Source organism: Myiozetetes cayanensis, unplaced genomic scaffold (assembly GCF_022539395.1).
Source record: "Myiozetetes cayanensis isolate MyiCay16 unplaced genomic scaffold, myiCay2020 scf2-11, whole genome shotgun sequence".
NCBI classification, from domain to species: Eukaryota; Metazoa; Chordata; class Aves; order Passeriformes; family Tyrannidae; genus Myiozetetes; species Myiozetetes cayanensis.
This window is the reverse complement of record NW_026087411.1, coordinates 53,361,952-53,380,624: the sequence shown is the minus strand read 5'-3', so window position 1 is coordinate 53,380,624 and position 18,673 is coordinate 53,361,952. Positions and strand designations below refer to the sequence as shown.

Genomic DNA, 18,673 nt, shown 5'->3' with positions numbered 1-18,673 from the left:
GATGAGAAGGAGCTGAGATGGAATATTTTTTCTTTCAGTACCTTTGTTCTACTATTCTGCAAAATAGGGGATGTTCTAGCAGCATGGCTGATTGCCTTGAGAAGATGTGACAGCAACAAGGGTAAGTGTACCTATATTACTGCTAAATTAGTTTTCCTCAACAGCGTGAAAAACATAAGCTACTCACGTTTGCCTGGGACCCATGGCATATAGTAAGGTGGCTAATTTTACGTGGAAGTCTAATTCACATTCTGCTTCATTTCACTGCTGTTATTAAAGTTACGGTTGCTCAGGAAGCAATTAGTCCTTCTTGTTGCAATATAGACACTGCAAGTAGCAGAGAGCGAAACACAGTCCTTGATCAGTCAGTCCTTCCTTGATTCTTGTCACAGCTTCTCCTACACTAACTTTGTACCTCGAATGCTAACAGTTGCATAGCAGGAGAAATGCCTTTGAGCTGCATATTCCCTTCCTTTCAGATAAAGAAGATAGGATCAGCTTGAGACACTGCAGATCAGAAACTTACAGTGCAATGTCAGCTAATTACATAGTGTTTATAAATAATTTTCAGATAATGGATACCATGGAATTCTGATTATTGTTGGTTCTTTAATCTGGTTTAAAATTGATAAAGCTAACACAAGCAAAGCCATCTTTCCCACAGATTTAGAAACTGGGTTTGTGCATAAACTAGGCTTAAACCAAGTCTGACCTTATTAGTACTGGCAGCCCAACCCACATTCAAATCAAAACTGCATGGAGTAGTAAGTTTTTATCCCAAAGTAATAAACAGTAATAAAAACTATAGCAAGACACATACATACACACGTCCCTGTCACAACACATATACGTTGTGTCCTAGGCATAGTCTTAATCTATATCTAACTTTTTTAGTAGTCACAAAGCACCTTACAGTCATTACTAGAACCATTAATTTAAGTATCAGCATTGTCTGGATGTACTGTTCTGTTACAGTGCCTAGGATGTCCATGCAACCATTGATTTAAGAGACAATATCACTTGCTTCCAAGTTTATGAGGCAATAAACAGCTTCCGCATATTGATGAATGCGGAGGTGTTTGCTCAGCACATTTGCAGGAGTCGTTTATTACCCAAGTGCTGTGCTTTAAAAGCAAATGAAATTGTAACTATTCTCATTTCTTCTGTTGGGGGAAGGGAGAAAAATACTGTTGTTTTTAATTTGTTCCTCCACTTTCCCTTCTCCTGTGACTCATTAAAATGACTGACACAGCCGTGGACGTTTCCCTCATCTGTGCAGTTGACGACTACAGTCATTTTTTCTTTGGTGACTTTGCATGAGACTACTTTTGAACAGGGTGCAATTGTCAGAATACCAGAGAGACATGACTAAGATTATTCCTTCGTGCTTTATTACCCTATTATCCCCTTCCAAAGGATTAAGTTAGCTCATCAGCATAGCTACTTAGAGTTACTAACTCTACAATAATATTCATTGCTCTGCCCATACAATACAAGAATGAAATAATTTTTAATCTGCAGAATTGGATCATGCAAATGCAAGGGATTAAAAGATGAGCCTTTGGCTTGTACACCTGGTAAAACACTTCTTGGAATCTAAACTCCTTTGAAGTATATGATACTGGGAAGGAAAAGAGAGTGGAGGAAAGAGATGAAATTGCAAAGCTGCATGCCAACTGAGTTGTTATGAGGATGCCAGACAGAGAGAGCAAACCGTGAAAAATGTATTAAATTATCAAAACCACAAAACTGATTTATAGCTGCTGTAATTTCTCCTTTGCTTTTTGTTCCCATAAGAAGTATGTCAGGGACAATATTTTCTTACAAGAAAAAAAATGTTTCTAGCTGTTATTAAAAGTTATACAAACATATTTTAATTATTTTATTTTACTAGGTTGGGAATTAAAACAGAAAGACAATTTAAATAAAAGTTAGTATACAAAATGTAAGAAGTAAACAAATATTTTCCAAAATTCTTGAGGTGAATGGGTCATTGAATCTTCTGGCTTGTATGAAAAGTCTTTAATCTAAATAGTTGCCTATTTGTTATTTAAAGAAGATGATGTTTGAAATTTCTAGCAGAGCAGATGATTCCTTTCTTATCCTTACATTGTGACATTAGGGAAAAAATATTAACTTGAAATATTTTATAATGCTCATTTAACTTGCCTCATTGTTTGCCTCATTATGTTCTTTTCTAATTTAAGACTCAGATATTCAAACTTGCATTCAGTTATATAAACCTGTTCACATGAGTAGTGCCATTAAAATCAATGGGACACATTCTTAGGACAAGCCAGTCATTAGCAATGTTACACCAGTAGGTTGTGAAAGGTCATTCTTCTCTATCCTTTTTGAAAAATGCCATCAGTCCATTTAAAGGTGTAAAAATTGTAATATTAATAACTATTTCTTATATTTAATAGAAGAAGAACTTTAATTGGTTGTACTTAACTAGCTCTTAATACTTTACACTCTTAGCAAGTAACATACCTGCTTTAATCCATATACTTGGGCTTTTCTATTATAGCCCTTTTTAATACTCTTTCTGATCCTTTCAGTTGTCCTGAATCGTCATCTTGCCTTGATTTTTCCCTTCATTCTTATTTGACAGAGTGATTTTTTTATGGGGAATTTAAGGGAGCTTATGGGGATAACAGGTTATGCTGACATCCATTCAGCCTTCGTGTCCTGTGCTGATTCATTGCAAACAGCCAGACTCCAGTTTGTCCTTGCAGTCCTTTGCCTTCCTATTGCTGTGGGCTAAAGGGTAGCCCGTGTAAGTGAGTTGGACCACAGTAGCATCTTTTTCACTTACAAGTCAGTTGGTAAGATCTAGTTTACGTTATTATCTGGGAAAAATTATGTTACCATAGATTATGAATTGCGGAAATTAGAAGCAACAAGTCTTCTGACAGGTTCTGACGACCTCACTGACTGCTGCTTGGGTGATTTATTGGGGCAGGATAAGGGTGGCCGTCTAAAACCATATATTTAGATTCTGTTTTAATGTACCCAAACTGTCTGCAAAAATTGTATTGCAGAAAGTTAAGGAACTGAAATTAATGTTCTTCCATGCTTATTTTAAATAATGGATGTGTGGAATTTTGAAATTGGAATTACTTAAAAAAGCCATGGCAATAATGGATAGAGCCTGTGCTTCAGTCTGGAAACAAAAGTGAAAATTTGTGTCATCATAAAATGTTCAAGTTAGATATGCTTAGCTCAAGTGTGAAACAAAGTAGTGGGAAAGAATGTTTCCTATATAGAGGTTTTTATGTATTCTGTTCTATAACAATTGGACTAGTTTTGAGAATAAATATAGGAAGAAAATTCAATTTCTCAGTAAAATTTACTTCATAATTTTCTCTACTGTTAACAATTTTATCTGAATGTCTCTACAGAAGTTCATAAAGTTCATAGTAGCCTTGACTAAGGTCCATGCACGACCACATTGTCTGCTGGTCTGGGTATGACAATGATTTGCTAAGAAAGGAAGTAGGAAGAAATGGTGACATAAACAAAAATAAGGCATCTGTCTGATTTAATGGACATAAAGAACAAAAGTAAATAGCAATATCTAATAGCACTAGACTACATTGTCTAATAAAGAAATTTAAACTAAAAATATAAAGTAATTCCTTATCAACATAGCAAGAAAGAATCAAGCCTGACAGTACATGCTGCAGATAATGTATAACATATAACAAAGACATAGAATTAAATCAACAGAGTATATGATTTTTAAAAAAATATTTTAAAAAAGTTATTTCTTTTTTTCTTTATTTAGGTTGTCATTGAGGAAGAAAACAGCGTATAATCTTGCTGTTCTAGTTTTGGGGGTTTATCTTTTTAAGATTTTCTGTACAGGAAAGCTCAAGAAGAATTACTTTGTTTTCAAAAGATGTTTTCAAAATAACTACTGCCTCCTATTTTTCTTTTTGGTCACCGTATTTGATTTTTTTCCCAAAGCAATGGGAACAAAGTAAAGTTGCCTTGAGGAGGAATTACAGAAGCTTTTGACACCACGTGCCTGAGAGAAAAAACAACAAAGAGCAAATGGGGATAGAGACTAGTCTTTGTTAGTAAGGACTGTTATCCACATCCCATGGAGGAAAGTGGGTGATGACAGTTATTTTGGAAAAGACATTCTGAGTGTTAGGGCAGTTGTCTCTGTCCCACTGAAAAACTAGGACATGGCAATGATTTTGAGAGAGGATACATTTTTTTTTGAAAGGATATAATGTGGCAGCTTCCACTGGAGGAAATTTCAGAAGTGTATACCAGCAAATAAGGCACTTTTCCTTCCATATTTTCTCTACTAAGGGTCTCCGATATGAACAATGCGTTGTACTCAGTAACCTTTGATTGCACGGAAAGTGTTGAAAGCCTATAATACTTTATGTGAAGGTTATTAGGGCTTCCCAAAAAAACTCATGTTGAGTGACTAATTGCTAGCAGCACACATATTTCTAATTAATTATAACACAAATTATTCAGATACTCTCTTTCATTGTCTGAAAATTCATAAGTAAGCTTTGCCATTTGCATATGCTGTTTGGCCCAAGGGACATGTTAGCGCTGGCAGTGAAAGAAAACCAGGAAGCACTTTTGTTAAAAGGAGAAAGGAATGATGCAATCAGGTCTGCTCTCTGATGCAGTTTTACTGACTTACTGAAAACACATGCAATCCTGTATCTCCAAACACAAAACAAACCTAGGTGATATTCACACTCATGATTGCCAAGTTTGCCTTTCCAGTCTGTTCTGTGCCCCAGAGTGCTTTTCTTTCCTCTGTTCCCTGTTAAAGCCAAACAAGCACCTTGTACCTCTACCTGTAGTTGGTGAACTCAGACTTCTAATTAGTCCCTAACATGAAGCCTTTTGCTAGTGAAAGAAACTCCTAATCTTTCCAAGTGTTTAATTGGTATAAAGAGCCTTAATCAAGCCTTCCCTTCAGCCAGATTTAGGGGTGTTTAGCACCCTTACTTGGAGATGCAATGGCCTGGAGATCACAGGCTTACTTGACAGAAGCCACTAACACTTTCCAACACAGCAATATTGTACCCAGCTACAATAGCAGGTATGATTTAATTTTAAATCCCTTTTGTTCCTGCAGGGGTCCCATCAAGCAAAGCATACACTCAAAGTATAAATTCATAGAAAACACTGGCTCCCCATGTGGATAAGAGATACGTGTTAAAAGGGGAAAAATAAAAAGGAATTATATCTGGCCTGCTGCTTCTGTGTGATTTTCATATTTATTAGCATAATCACATTTATCATTATTCTTATGTGTCTCTTGAGAAGCACAGTTGCCAATTATTTAATTTTTTAGTTGTAAAGAAAAGCACATCTCTTAAGCACCATGTGACAAGGGCAAGAGAACCATACACTCTGTGCAAGGACACTTTGGATGAGCCAGCATCCATGACAGATATGTACATACTGGAGTACATTGGAGACCCTGAAAGGCATGCAGTCCTTTCCTTAAAGAATTAGTAACGACAAGGTTTGCGTGCTGGATTTATTCACTCCCTCTTCCCCACAAAAAGCCACCACACACTTACCTCCTGAAAACATCCGCATTTTTGATGTGTTCTTAGTCCCATTTGTTATTTCCTGGGCAAAACTGAACTATGGCTCACCCTCCAAAATAAAAGCAGACATAGACCTATAAAAACTATCTTGCTATAAAGGACTCTATAAAACAGTATGTTTTAATTGCTTCCTGGTTTCAGCAAACTGTTTTATATTCAAAGTTAACATTAGGTTGACACTTAACTTCCTTGGGCTTTTTATTATTTTAAAGCATAAATTATCAGAAGCTATTTATTTTAGCATTTGCTTTCATGAATGGAGGTAGCATTTGTGTGACTGATTAAGCATTTTAAAAAGAAGTACAACCCACCCCAGACTTTAATTAGTTGCACAAATTATCACCAGGCACCGTAAACTTAATGTCATCACTTTTACAATAACAAAAAAAGATACTGAGCAGGTAATAACACATTTGTATGGATCAACTGAGTATCCTGTGGATAGGTTACTCATTTGGGATACAGGAAGATGGGATTGAAGAAGTTGCCCAAGGTGATGCACTCAACTAATGGTTTGGGTTTTGAAACAGGAATACTGACAGGTCAGGAAATGAGGATGTTTGGCTTTGTTCAGAGATGACCAGAGCTCCCCTGCTCCCCTCCTACTGAATAATTTAGGAATTACAGATATGATCAGCTGAGCAATTACTGCCTTTCCTGGAAAAAAAATACATGAAGCCGCCTCTGTTTGCATTGTACGTGTCTAACAATGTTTTGGTGCTCAGCCAGGTAAGTCTTTCCCTTAATAACCTGTCTTCTCACAGATATTAAGCCTGTAATATGGCTACTAAAATGTATTTAAAAGGTTTATTGACTTTGAGACTCTTCAGAAATCTGTCTCACAACAAACTGATATAATTCTGGAGAGAAAGATATACCATAGCTTCTGTAGTGAGATTCTGGCACTGTTTATCTCTCAAATGAGATATCAACTTATGAGGTTAAAAATCAACCAAGTGAATTTTTACATTATAGACTCTCACAGGAATCGGATGAAAACTGGTGGTGTGCAAGAGAACTGAAAGCACGTATGCTGCTAACAGTGCAATCTTGTAATTAATAGCCTGCTCCCAGGTATCATGTGGTATCATGGCTGATCTGTAAGGACAAGCAGGTCACTGAGTAGTTTAAAATCACCTCGTTTTTGAAAAAAAGCCATTCCACCTTCTTCCCTGTGAAGGATAGGAATGCACAAAGCGAAGCAGTATGTTACTTAAAGATAAGTCAGCATTCCATGAGAAACAACAAAAATGAGACTGAAGATTTAGCTGCTTCCTGGAGCAGTGAAAACTTTATAATCCACAGCAGAACCACCAGAGAAACTCTCCATCAGTAATCATCTTTTTCTGTAACAAGCGCTTTTCCAAGTTCATGCATTTAAGGGAACTAACAGACGAAGTCTGACAAATCTAGCTGCAGCAATTTAGGATGTTATTCCCTGTGTTTCCCTGGACTCACCTCTCTGCCTTGGATTACCATGGAACGTAGTGCATGCAGGCGCTTCAGCCCATCTCAGCGTTGTTACCGGAGGCTTTTGCTACTGTGGCAAGCTGTGAACAGAGCTGGCTGAGGTGCAGACAGGCACGCTGATCTGCTGCCCCTGCTGCTGTGGCTACAGCCTCTGGCAGAGGAGTAGGCAAGCGTTGCCCTCCTTGGCTAGATCTGCCTCAACTTGCCTGTTGAATTCACTTGGGAGCACGACAATTCAGAGGCATAACTACAACCCCTGTAGATAAGAGCTTTCAGCTGCCAAACATTATGCAGGATCCCCGATGGGCCCAGCAGCCTATGTCAAACCCTGCGAGGTTGTAGTTACTGTCACGCTGCAATCATGTATCTGAACTGCGGGCTGCAGTTGCACCTGAAGAGGAGCAGCACTGAGAGAACATAACAGAAATCTGTCTGGCATGCAATGCTACCTCTTAACAGCAGATGCCTGGAGCACAATAGAAGAACACAGGTACTTTTAAAGCCAGAGGTTGCATCACAAACTCCTCTTGTAGGAATCTTGCTAATTGCTTTTGAAACTCATATATACTTCTGAGTTTTTTTTTTTTTTACATGAGGAGATCCAAATTACAACGTTTTGTTAAAAAGCATCTCTTATCGTTGCTTTCAACCAGCCATTTGCTAGTTCCAGTAGCAGCATCTATTTCTTGTGTTGGAAAAAGCAATAACTCCTTGTTCACTTCTCCATGTATCTCATAGGTTCACAGATTTGGATTGTCACCATCTTTGGTCTTTGCTTCCCCAGAGAGAACCATGGTAGTGCAGTTATTTCTCACCTGGAAGTCATTCCCAAAATATGATAACAGTCATAAATTCTTCTCCATCTTTCTTACTCTGCTAGTTAGGTAGGGGTGGCACTGCCTTTGTGTCACAGGAGTCAGAGTGGCCTGTGGTATTGGAAAGCAGACATGAAGAACAGCCTAAATTATGGTTCTCTGCCTAGCAGCTCTGAGGATAATGAGCATTTTCGCCTGTGATGTGCACCTCCATGCTCCCCACTCACTTGCAGGCGTATACCCTGCACTGGGTATATGTTTTATACTCCTCTCAGGCCTCTTCACTTCTTACCTTTAGCAAAGAGATGAAGAAACCTCACAGAGATGGAGACTCTTAGTAAATAACACTGGTCAACTTAAATTGTAAGTATGTGCTGGTATCAGATTTATCAATAGTTAGAAAAATTCTAAGGTACAACTACAAATACTTATTCTGCTCTTCTGCTGCTTGACCCATTTGGTTAAATTCACTAAATTAACAAGATTACTTCCACTCAATTGAACTATCAAACAGCAAAAAACACAAACAAAAAAAAAAAAAACCCAAAACAAAAGAGCAAATAACAACCACAATATAATCCAGAAGTATTAAGTTGGGTTCCAAGGGACTAGGAGGCTTCATTGCAGATTATGAGGTTAAAAAAACTTAATAATCTGGGATAAATATTTTAGTAAAGTATGGATTCTGTTTTCATGCTCTTTCAGCAATTGCAAAATGAAAAAGATGACTTTTAAAAAGAAAGCTGGCTATCTGATGCCAAAAGCAACAGCTTGGAAAAAAGCCACATTAATAAGTCATTAAACCAATGAAGGAGTTCCAGGTGATGACATCATGATTCCAGCCAAAGTCCAAGTCACATGGGATTTCACTTGACTTAGCATTTTTCAATTTGCGAAGTCAAAACTAAAAGATTCAGCTCTTTGCAGTAAACCAATGAAGCAAGGACAGTTGTTCAGTGTCTTTTATGAGTTCAGGTAACAAATACTCTGGATTTTATATTCACCTTCAGTATATTTCATGTGACTTATTTTCTATATCTCCTTCCAAATAAGGAGAAAATACTTTTTGAGACTGGCAGCACATATTTTGGGAATGACTGTACCTTCGTCTTCACAGCCTCAAGAGGAAACTCTAGCTGGTGGGGAATTTGTATCTAGTACATTCTCTTTTCAAGAACAAGAAATGTGAATCTGTCCAAACTGTGAACAGATTGCTGGAAAAGAGTGCAAAATAATTTCTTTACTGAGAATAAACAAAAAACCCCCACCCCAACACCACACCCCACCCCCCTGCCAAAACCCGAAATAAACAAAACCTCCAACCAAATAAACAAACAAAGCCCCCTAAACCCCCCCAAAAAAAAACAACACAAAAGAAGGACATTGTAAGGAAATTTTAGCCCTCAAAGAACTCTAGCCATCTGCAATTACAATTAATACAGTCTCCAAAGCATTATTTTAACAGTGTTCATGGTAATTCTTGATCATAAATTATCCATATCTTATTACTAAGATATTTTAGTAGGAATTCCTTGGCCATCATAGGTCAAAGTAAGCCCTCACTTGCCACTTCTGTAACATTTCTAAATTAATAGAGATGCATAATCTAGAAGACAAGGCATGATTTGTCATGCATTTTCAAAATGAGTCCCATCTTTTCTGTATTAGACAAGAGTATATTTGCCTTAAAATAATTACTCAACATTACTCACAAATTTGTATAGATCTCTCCTCTGTCATGTCAGGAACTGGAGGGAGCAGTGAATCTGCGCTCTGTATGATTTATGTATGGAAAAGTAAGGTTTGCTTAATTCCCACCTTCCCCAATGCTATGAGGAAATATGAAGTGGAAAGTCTCAACCTCCAGTTTTCTCAAGCTTCCCCAAACATAAAGACAATTATACCTACAGAAGTCTGAAAAATAATTATACAATAAATAATATTAACAATGGTATTAGACTGTATTATTGCCTTTAAATATAATATTTGTTCTTGTCCCCAGAAAACATATAGTATTTCTCATTGGAACTGAGGGCAAACACCTAATGTATGAAATACTTCAGAGTTTCTTAATTACTAAAGGAGAAATGTAATTAGCAATAGTAATTCCTGGGATCAGTTTATAGTCAGTCTTTCTCAATTAAACTTGCAATCTATAATTTTCCTGGAGGAGATACTGAAATGTCTCAGATCTCAGCAGGCTAAATTCTCTATGTAAAAAAGCTCCATAAAAGGTTGTCATAGAGCAAAGCATGAGCTCTGCTTAAACTGAGTAATAGTTACAGTAAAAACTGTAGTAACGTTCAGACTTTGCAGTTTGCAGCAGAATAACTTTCCTAGAGATCATGTGCAAGGGTTCTTACTGCAGCCTCTGCCAGCAATAAACTAGACTTGAAGAAGGTTTGTCCATCTAACAGAATCACAGCTACATTCAGGAACACAGTCTAGAAACACATTTTACACAGAACCATAAGTAATAATTTTGTTCATAGATGGGGCACTTTTCAGAGTATTACAGATTAAATTACGTATCTGTTACTCCTCTTAGTTCAGCATCCTAAAGCTTTAACTTGTGACACCTATGCAGCAGGAAGGCAACATTTTCCTCCAGATGACATACAAGACAATTAATAATGTACAGTTATTAAAACATACATGTTTGATCACACAGTATGGTCAAAGGCAACTACAGATGGCCTACTATGATATACACTATGTATGGAGCCTTGTAATTATTTTAAGTTAAATATGCCTTGATTTCCTTTAAAAAATTTACAGTAACTTCACAATAATAAAAAAAATCTCATTGCTGCAATAACAAAAGAAAACAATGTTGCAATCATACATTGTTTGTGCCCGTTGCCTCATGTCCTGTCACGGGGCTCCACTGAAAAGAGCCTGGTCCCATCCTCTTGACATCCATCCTTAAGAGGTATTTATGCATTGATAAGATAGCCTCTCAGTTGTCTCTTCTCCAGGCTGAACACGCCCAGCTTCCCCAGTCTTTCCCAAGAAGAGAGATGCTCCAGACTCCTAATCATCTTCGTAGCCCTCCACTATACCCTCTCCAGGAGTTCTTTTTTTTTTCTTGAACTGGAAAGCCCAGAACTGGACACAGCACTCCAGAATGGGTCTAACAAGGGCTGAGTAGAGGGGCAGGATCACCTCCCTTGACCTGTGTCGTGGTTTTGCCCTGGCTCAATTTACTTTTACACTCCCCATACAATTACTATTAGTTGAGAGAAGGTTTATGCAGACAAAAAGAGACTGAATTAAAAAAAGTATGAGTATTTATTATTAACAAGCTAAAACTAAAGAATTATATTTACAAGAATTCTACTTAAATAAAAGGTATTATGTATTTACAGAAGATACTTCTCCCCCCACTTCCCTTTATATCAGTCTAAGGAGGAGAAGCAGTCCTTTTCCATTCTCGAATTCCAGCTCTCTCTCTCTCCAGTAACTCTGCAGCACTTTCGTGTAGCTGGAACCTAACTTTATCTCTCTCTTATTCTGTGTTGGCCTCCAGGGCTGGGCCTACCCCCCTCCTGGGTTAAAACCGAAGGCTGAGGGTTACCCAGGTCCTGAAGGGTCTCCTTCCATAGGCTTGCAAGGGGACACTTGCTTACTATGGATCTTCTTCCACAGGGTTACAGGGGATAATGGTTTAAGAGTTCACCCCTGTTTCCTATGGAAGTCCTCCCATGGAGAACAGTCCTTGACTGACTTCTCGGCATGGGTCTAGTCTGGATCCCTTACTCGGATCCCAATATCCCACCTGAGCCATTTTTTTTATCAGCATGAGTTCTCATTCCCCTCAGGGTCGCCGTCTTAACATCCCTACCCGAGCCATTTTTCTTAGCAGCGTAGGTTCTCTCAGGATCCTGAAATCTCCAGCACCAACTGGCATGGATCCCAACATCCCTACCGAACCGTTTCTCTGTTCCAATGAAGTCGTCATCCCCCTCAGGGTCATAAATCTTCAACAGGACTCTGCCTCATCTGAGCAGCTTTACTCCAGCATAGGCTTTCTCTCTGTTAAGTCACAAATCTCTGAATTGCATCCACAAGCTCCTCTGTGAGCCGCATGGGGGTTTCACCCCAACAAATTTTCACAAGTGGCAGGGTTTTATTTTTCAGTCTTTACCCTGCTGAAGGGAGAGGGGAGAGCGAAAGGGAGAAAAGCAGCTCTCCTCGAGTTTTCTTCTCTCTCACTATTTGCAGCTTCAGCTGTATGACAGCAAGTCCTGTTATCTCATGGCTGGGATTCTTCTGCAGCGGTTTCTCATCTAAGCAGTTCGTCTTTTTAAACTTTTTTCTTCACTCTCACAAAGAGAAGGGAGGCTTCAGTGCTGCACCTGCCCCGGCCCAAGCCAGGAGGAGGGGCCTTGGCCCTCCTCGGGCCAGCTACCCTTCTACATGGCTGCTGCCCCTAATTTCAACTGCGACCAACTTTCTCTTCCGTTTTCTTAAAGATGTAATTAGCAAAGGCATCACTGAACTTTTTGATTGGTTTTTTGTCCGGGAATCAGCTGGACAAAACCATCTTCAGCCCCAGGGATGGGCTGGTGGGCAAAACCACGACAACCTGCTGGACACACTGTTCCTAATGCACCCCAGGATACCATTGGCCTGTTTGGCCACCAGGACACACTGCTGGCTTGTGGACAGTTTGTGGTCCACCAGGACCCCTAGGTGGACAACAAACTGCTGTTTTCTAGCTGGTTGGTTCCCAGCCTGTGCTGGTGCAGGGGTTTATTCTTACCCAGGTGCAGGACCCTGCACTGGCCTTTGCTGAATTTCAAGGTGTTCCCTTCTGACCGTCCCTCCAACCTGTCAAGACACTTCTGAGTGACCACAGAACACTCTGGGGTATTGGCTGTCCCTCCCAGTGAACTTGCTGAGGAGGCACTCAATCCCTTTATCCGAGTCACTGATAAACAAATGAAACAATACTGGACACTAGGAAGTATCTGTGTAGGGAATATGTCTGTGTGCAAACAGTCCAAGGGGAATTTTATCCCTAAGTGCCTCTTTTTTAATAGAACCTCCATTTTTGATCCCACATAACTTCCTCCTCCTTTGGCCTCTGCTTTTGGGCATTTTACGTGGAAGTACAGATTATCCAAGAATATGGACTACTTGATGATTTCTTTTCCTAAGGAACAGAATTTTCAAAATACCAGTTATCAGAAGCACGGTATGTGGAAGAAAATATGGGTAATTCACTCAATCCCTCTATCACTGTGCTTGAAGCCTAGGAATCCAATACTCAGCTCTCTTGGTCAGGTTGTAATTTCAGATATTACTGGGCAGCTATCTGAATCTCTTTGCATGTTTACGTGGCCTATCCCCACATGCTGACAGGTTCACACCTGTAAATCTGATTAGCAGACAATGTTTGACTTGATTAGTCAAGTGCAAAGCTCAATGCAGTCAGACATTTGGAATTCAAGATTTCCTGGAGCTGTGTTAATAGATTTGAGACCTGAGCAGTGTGCAAATGAAGCAATAGGAGCCACACATTCTTGCAGTGTTTCATTTCTTCATGCTCAGGGGGTACTGAATCAGGAACTGGTTTGAAGTGACATGTCCCTCCCTTGCTAAATGCCTTAGGACAAACCGTGGTTGCCATCAGGGCTTTTCTGGAGCTCCTTCAAATGGAAAGTAGCAAGTTTGTGTAATATTAATCAGCAAATTCCGGTCTCCTACTGACTCCTGTCTGTGCATTTGATGACCTCTAAAGGTCTACAGGCTGCTTTCAGATTATTCCTTCACATGAGAAGGAAGGACTATATTTTCCCTTCAGCCTTTCAGAAGGCTTACCTATTTGCAGTCTCTGAAATCAACCTCTTGTTTTCTTACTGCTCTTCCATTCCTGTGAATCCCATTTCTCCTCAAATTAATGTCAATGTAAAACCCTCTTTCTCTTCTAACACTGTCTCAGTGGAGCATTTGTGATACCAGGCATTATGGATACTCTGTGAAATCAGTTTCAGAGCAATGATTAGCTATATATTCTTAGAAATGCATTTATGTTTCCAAATTTCTCCTTGCATATTATTAAGGTGTGTGAACCAAAATAATGAGTTATGCCACCATAAGGAGACCAGAGAAGAAGCACACATCAGTATCGGCCCAGATGAGTCCTAATTAGTGTGAGGAAAAAGTCATGGAAGTGTTGTTATATCCTATTTATGCCTACCCTACTATGGGCATGGTATTTTACTATCCAGTAACAAGACATGGATCCTTGCCCCTTGATCCTGTGGGTCCTGGAATGCAAGAGGAGTTCACGCTGCACTGAAGAAACTTCAGTATTGCAAACCCCTAATACTGACACAGTTTGTATCAGCAAAGTAAGATTTATTTTCATGCAGTGCACACTATAACACATAGCGATAAGTAGTCTTTGGAATAAGCTCTACTCTCTGGTACCACACCTGAATATCTGTATTCACTCTCAGAATATTGTCCTAAATCAGGTTGAAACACAGTACAAGAATAACAGGACATTATAACAGGGCATAATAATGGTGGAGGGGAAAAAAAAAAATCAATCAATCTAAAGAAAGGTTGAAAACTGCTTTGAGGTGAGTAGAGTTATTCCCACAGAAAGACTGTTTGCATTGATTTAAATTCTTTGTTTTCAAGACTTATAATGAAGTGTACTATTACTGTTCATTCTGAAGCCTTGTCAGAACAAAGTCATGAATAAGCAAGAATAGAAATGAAAAATTTTACTGTTTCCATGCCATCTGTGAAGGGCAGGAATCACAGGCACTAAAACATGAGCTGGATAAACAGAGTGGGCAGGAGACCGAGGTAGAAGAGAGTTCAGAGAGCAGCAACTGAGGTGAGAATGGGGGTCTTGCAGGAAAATGATAGACACAGTGCTTTAACAATCACTGACCTTGCACTAAACAGCGCAGGAAAAAGTCAGTGCTCCAGCGTTTTAATATGGGCAAAGACAAGTGGACCAACATTAAACAGATTTCTCTCTAATGCACACTGTTTTCCTGTCCCTTTCTCCCTTGCCATATTAGCTGTGTCCTTTCTCCATTATCGTAAGTTTACTCTCTCCTTCCCCCAGATAGAGGTTGTTTCTCCCCAACCCCCAAAACTCAGAGGCCTCTGAAACCTGCAAGGGTAACATTTATATCCAAACCAACATTTTCTTTAGTATGAAAAGACTGCTTATCAATGAAAATCCATAATTTTTGAGAAGACATTAAAAAAAAATCCAAACCCTAAAATTACAACTCTATATTTATACTGAGAGAGTTCATGCAATAGCTGACTTTCATTCTGTGCTTATGTAAATGCTCAAATGACTATCAAAAGACTTTTTCCTGTACCATTTGCTTTATCGCAAAGCAGCCATTGGGAAACTCAGTGAAGATTTCAGTGAATTTGCATTTAAACCAATGTTAGTTACACTATCATTTTCCAAGCACAAGGCAGTTTCAGAATTTGTTTATTTTCAGAGCAAAGTACTCCTTGCTCATGGACTCTTTCAAAACGAAGCCCATATTTTCACAAGAAGGGAGTCTCGGGGATTGACTGCCCTTCTGTCATTCACTTTCACATGTTCTGTCTCCTTTCTCACATCTTGCAAGACACGTGTGAAGGCACTGTGGTTTGTAAGGGTGATGCATCTGGTGCCTGCTGTCACAGAAGAGGAAAACAAGTGGTGTACCACTGCTGAAGAGCTTGAGCTTGCGCACTGCCACAATCTCTCTCCTCGTCTCTTACCCCACGTATTGGGTAAGTCTGCTTGGTGGATCAAAGGAGGAAGCGTGAGTGCCGTATGGTGCTGAGGTCATGTTTTTTAGGAATTGGAACATTCTGTCTTCTCAGATCAAAATACTGGCACACACTCACTGCTCCTTCAGCTTCCCACCTTGACTGACCCTGTGCCCCTTTCATTACTCATCTCTCCTCTCCTTCTACAGGTGATGGGGGAAATTATCTCACCCAGGCCTCCTCCCTCTCTGTTACACGGACCCACGTCTCCTTCAGAAGAATCCTACCTACGTTCCCGATGACAGGAGATACAGTGTCCACATGCACACGTAGAGTCTGTGGGAAGGCATGAGGCAACCTACTGTTATGCTCAGCTCTCAGCAGACTTCAATCCCTGTGGCAACCACTAGCAAATGCTTACAGGAATCGTCAGGACAGTGTTTAACACAGGGTTGCCTTCACACTGAATGCACTCACTGGAAATAAAGAGGAGGGAGCAAATCACAACTGCTTTGCCAAAGGAATGCGGGGCCTCCAATTCTGAGAATCTCTGCCTCAGGAATCAGGCAGTGTGAATGGTATTTAAATGTTACTGGGGAAGGGAGGGGAAGGCAGGTGCCAGTGAATCTCTCTCTCATGACACGCCTGGTCGCCAAGGCCAGCAGTGTATGGCAACTGCCTGATCTGGAAGGGTCACTGCTGTTCTGCTGCTGCTGCAGCAGTTTGTGTGAGAGCTTGGGTCATCTGATTCAGGCAAAATCAGCCAAGCTAGTGTAACCCATTGAAACATGCAGTGTGAGTTTCCCTGGTTCTTTTTATTTGAAGAGCTCACACAAAAATGTCTGCCCAGCAGAGCCGCAGGAAAGGGGCAGCAACAGGCAAGTGGGAGGTAGTGAAGGCTTAAATCAGAGCTGTATGAAACATGAACATCTGTGGTTCGGTCATTTGTCAGTACAGTTGGTGTTTGTCAACGTGGTCAATGAGGTCATTTGTCAAAACAAAACTCCGCTGAGTTCCCAGATGCCTCGTTCTTCCACGTTAACTTTCCTAACGTAAGTGCAGGAATAAAAAGAATGTTCTTGTCATTACAAGAATAAATTCATTAAAGGTTAGAGCGAAATCCAAAACAATTACAAGGAAGCATTTACCTCTCCACAGACAACATCTCTCTGTTATTTTTTCCAGCAATTTGGAAAACTAGTTAAAAAAATGGATTATTGTACTCTGTTTTAAACTAATCAGTAATGCTAACATTTGCTATTTCCTATAAACACTATTTTTAAAAGCCTTTCTAAATTGATGTTTTTAAATAAAAATAATTTTCTTACTCCCTTCAGTCATCACAGGTCATTGGGCATGGGTAGCTGAGGAGGTTTAATAGGTCAGAGTCTATTTTCCCACTAGTTTGATCCAATTAGGTTAAGACAGCAGTGACTAAAAAGTGTTAGCATTACAGAGTGACTTGACTCCTTTTCTCCAGGAGAAATGTCTCTGATCCCATGATATTGATGTACGAATGCAGGTTCATTGACCAGTAGCGACATCCATTAACTTAAATGAGTTGAAATGATTGAAACCTAGTCCCTGAACAACAGGAGTTTGCATCTTATAACCTCTTTTCTCCACTATGCCCCAGTCCCATGTCGTCATGCTGCCAACAGTTTCAGAAAATTTAGGAAAACTAAAGATGCAAGAATTCACTTTTAATCCATAGACTGACTGTTCACCACTGTGACTGACATATGCTTCTTGGTAAACTCTAAAACACTTATGATGCAACTCTGTTCTGTGGATAAACAGTGGGACAAGATCCCCAGGAAGGGAAGATTTTAATAAAGCTTTTCAAATACATAATGTTGTAAAGCCAGTGACCTTCCAAAGTGTCAAGCATCTTTAATACGTCTCCGGGTGAGTGTCTGAAGCAGAAGCCCACTGACCTAACAGTCAGGTCTGAATACCCTGCCTCAGGGTGTTTTTCACAAACAACACATACACATACACTCTGCTCATAGCATCTGTCTCTTCCACTTGCCTGAGAATGAAAAAAACCAAATAAGGGAAAAAGATCCTTAGTCAAGCTATGAAATATGAATAATTCTTCTGTGAATTGAACTTTGAAGCTTAAATAACAGAGTGGTTAAAGTCTGGGAAAATGAAAGATGTGCAGTTTTAATTCAGTGCTACCCCAAAAACTCAGTTAAAACATTTAAACATCTTTCTTTACTTCAACTAGAATCTTCAATGGACCAAAAGTGCCTCTGGGGAATCAGCAAAGCGCTCTGCAAGATCTGAAGAAGATTCGGGGGGAGGAGACCATGGGGGGAATTATCTGCACTTCAAAGAGTTTCCTTCAATATCACTATTTCAGATGAAGATTTACAAAATGTTTATTATTTATACATTTAGTTATTTAAACAAATGTAATGTATTACTCAGATGAGAACAAAAAGAGTTTTTAAACTTAATTTTTATGCTGTAAAAAGAATAAAGCTTATTGGACTGAAGTTCCCTTTGAGGCTCCTTTCTCTTTTTAAAGAGACTTTTTGCAAACCAAAGACAAAAATAATGTCAACTTCTCACCTCTATTTTGAGGTTCAAAGGATTTCCCCCCCTTCATTTTAGTATTATTTTCTATGGTAAGTATCAAATGAAGGCTCTGTTTGCTTGAATTTCAATGAAAAATAAGACAGAAGTAAAAAGCAGCAGCAAGTATTCCACACTGAGAGTGCTGCTTTCTACGCTTTTGATACAACTACTCTAAATATGTCTGCAAAAAGAATAGAAACAGCAATCCAAAAAAAGGTAAAAAACCTATAATGAAATAACTTTGCTGTTTCATTATGTTGTACCATTTAAAATGAACTTCAGAAAATAGGAAACTACTTTCTAGAGCCAGGGTATGTAGAGACATTCAGTGACTGTTACCTGTGGGCAGAAGGATGGCACGAAAATGCTCGGCAATTTTTTTTAAAGTTTCTGTGTGATACAAAAATTCAAGAAATCCTTTAGAGCATATGATGAACTTCAAAGACATGCTTACAT

At 39.3% G+C, this 18,673-nt stretch overlaps 1 protein-coding gene and 1 long non-coding RNA gene across 2 annotated transcripts in view; one reads left to right on the top strand and one right to left on the bottom strand.

Annotated features, from left to right (window-relative positions):
* ZDHHC14 (zinc finger DHHC-type palmitoyltransferase 14) overlaps positions 1 to 18,673 on the bottom strand; it is a 645,017-nt gene that overhangs the window by 174,222 nt on the left and 452,122 nt on the right. The window lies entirely within an intron of this gene.
* Positions 13 to 18,077, top strand: LOC126640435 (uncharacterized). Its single transcript, XR_007629038.1, has 3 exons — positions 13 to 121; positions 15,505 to 15,652; positions 15,841 to 18,077. It is a non-coding gene; the product is annotated as an uncharacterized LOC126640435 (long non-coding RNA).